Consider the following 2,803-nt stretch of genomic DNA (forward strand, 5'->3'; position numbering starts at 1 on the left):
ACTCCTGGACATAGACAGCACATCACAATGCTGCATTATGTTGGAAGTCAGCCTTTTTGGATGCAAGAGCATTTGGAGGAAGCTTGAGATGCTTTTCATTCCTTTGGGCTGGGAAAACCTTAGCCTGACATTTAAGCTCTTTTTGCATCTGATATAAAAGAAATATATCTGAAGTCTTACCTCTAACTTCAGTGAAAATTGACATTTTAACCTGTAATGCAAACATGAAAGAACATCTTTTTAAACACAGGTAGATGGGTTCAAGTATTAAGTCAGTAGCATTAAATATTCAGATGTACAGTTTTTTAGTAACAGTCTGGGACTGATGAAACTGAACACCTTCATGCATACACTTTTGTAGAAAAGTTGACTGTCAATCTAGCAATTTCTGATGCAAGATAAACCCTGATATTGACATAATGGAAGTGGAAATACAAACCTTTTGTATGCTTTTCAAAAATTTTACAACTTTGTAGTTTCATACAAACTTGTGATGACTTTTTTTTTTCCTCTTCCAGTATTTTTTTTACTTTGTAGATTTACATCAAAAGTAAAAGTTTGGTTTAATCACATCTTGAATGAGGTTGCTCTTATGTTTTGTCTTTGGCTAGAGAGGGACTTGAAACCCAGGTGTTTTCTTGAGCTCTGGAATGGACTCAAGAATGTAACAAACTGAAGGAAACAAGTAAGATATACTCCTCGACTGAATGGATTAGCTGGCTAGCAGGTGTTCAGTCACAGTAGTGTATGTAGGTGGCTATCATCAAGAAAGGTATTTGGCCTTATTAAGTTGAGTGGTTTGGAATTTTAGGTTCTGAGTTTCTTTATAATTGAAGAACAAGATGTGCTTGTAGTTGGAGCATGAGTTAATACCTATATGTCTCCCAGTTTTCCAAGTATGTGTTTTTAACTTCCACAGAGTTTAAATTTCTAATTCTATGCTGAATTCTACTGATATTTATATATTAACAAATTAATTTTACATGCCTCTGATCATGTGTTAGGTAGGCAACTTGTAAGAGGAAAAAAGCTGTCATTATAGAAGAGGAAGTGACTTCCTAGATAATGTTTTTAGACAGACTTTGAACTATGACTTCCTCTGAAAGTCTGTGCTGGTAACTGCATAGGTATCTGTGAGGGCTGAATTTTGTACAAGGAAGATTCCTACAGCAGTAACTCTTTTGCTAGATTGACTTGAAACTAATGTGTTTTGTTATGTCTACTACAGCTCTATTTCCAAAAGTGAGTTTTCTTCAAACTACTGTTGAGTGAAGACAGTTCTGTAACAGATGTTTTTAGGTCTAATGGAAATGTTTTCCAATGTGGCTATCAGTGTATTTATTGCCAGTCACAAACTGTAAGCTGATCTTTATAGGTGGAGGAAGTAGATAAAGTATTTTTTCCTTCTACTACTTAAGTTTTTGTATTTACTTTAAACCAGAATTTAGAGGAAATTGATTTGAGCAGGCCGTTCAATTCTAGGGGAATGTGATACTGAGGGGGCTTTTTGAATAAGCTGTCACTATCTGTACACTTCACCTTTTAAGTGTGCTGCAGATTGAATTATTTACACTATCTGCTTGAGTTACCAGGATTGCAGACCAGAAGGAGAAAAATCAAAGTAGCCAAGTATTCTTTCAAGACTTAATAAATTCAGGAGCTGTCAAAATAAAGCTCTTAATGTCTAAAATAATTTGCAGAACTGGCCTAAAGGTAAAGATGCAAAAGACTAATCTTTCTTTAGAAAGTTGGTTGCACAGAGACTAGAGTGTTTTAGTTATTCCTAATCCACCTCTAACCAGTTAAGGAGAGGTACATAAACCATGTCTAGTACACTAGTCATGATGCTGTGAAGATTAAAAAAACCTAACACAATACTGCCATTAACACTTATTTATGACTTCCTAGGACTTCACCACTGTGTTAGATCAGAGGTTTAGGTATTGAAAGTATCCTTGAATACCTGCACGGACAAATTTACAACAGAAACCCTGTTCCCTACTTACTTACGCCCATTTGTGTGCTGTAAAGTTTTAATGGAGACTGATAAGTCTGATCAGAGAGTGTATACCTCTTCAAGATGCCTGTCATTCCTTATTACAAATGTTGAGACTAAAAGGCAATGCTTTCAGGTCCTACAGACCTGAAGTATCATCTATTTTAAGGCTTAGTAAGATTTCAGAGTCAAATTCCTAACTAACTTAGCAAAATGGAAACCTGACCTACTCATGAGTGGCCTCTACTGGTTTTGTCTATATTTAATTGCACTTCTGTTGAAGCATTTACTGGTGAATGCTTGATTTAAGTAACTAGGATGATTTAGAGATCTATAATAGATAAAAGAGCAAGCAGCTACCTTTTTTTATTAAAGAATTGTAGGATCCTTTTTAAGGATCATTTATTACAAAGGATTGCAGTATGGACAACTTACCTGGTAGACACTGTTCTGTGACAGGACTGAATATTGCTTTAACACAAATTTAATCTGCCTAGACTGGCAGTGAACTCTGTACCTCTTCTACCTGCTGAATCAAATTCATGGTCTTTTCATTTAGTGCTAGTCCACACTGTGTTCTGCTAACCTAGACCTGTCATTGCATTTTTTTAAAAAACAGAAAGTGGTGTTTATACATTATGTAATAAAAATCAAAAACTTAATAGGTACATGAAAGTGTCCTGTGCCTTATTTCAACTTCCAAAAGTGTTTCATGTGCTTAGCTTCTCACTTACTGTGCAGTTTGTTTTAAATAAGTAACTGTTTCTAAGCCTTCGTGCTTCAGGTAAAATGCAGATACTTAATCTA

Source organism: Phaethon lepturus, unplaced genomic scaffold (assembly GCF_000687285.1).
Source record: "Phaethon lepturus isolate BGI_N335 unplaced genomic scaffold, ASM68728v1 scaffold14877, whole genome shotgun sequence".
NCBI lineage: Eukaryota > Metazoa > Chordata > Aves > Phaethontiformes > Phaethontidae > Phaethon > Phaethon lepturus.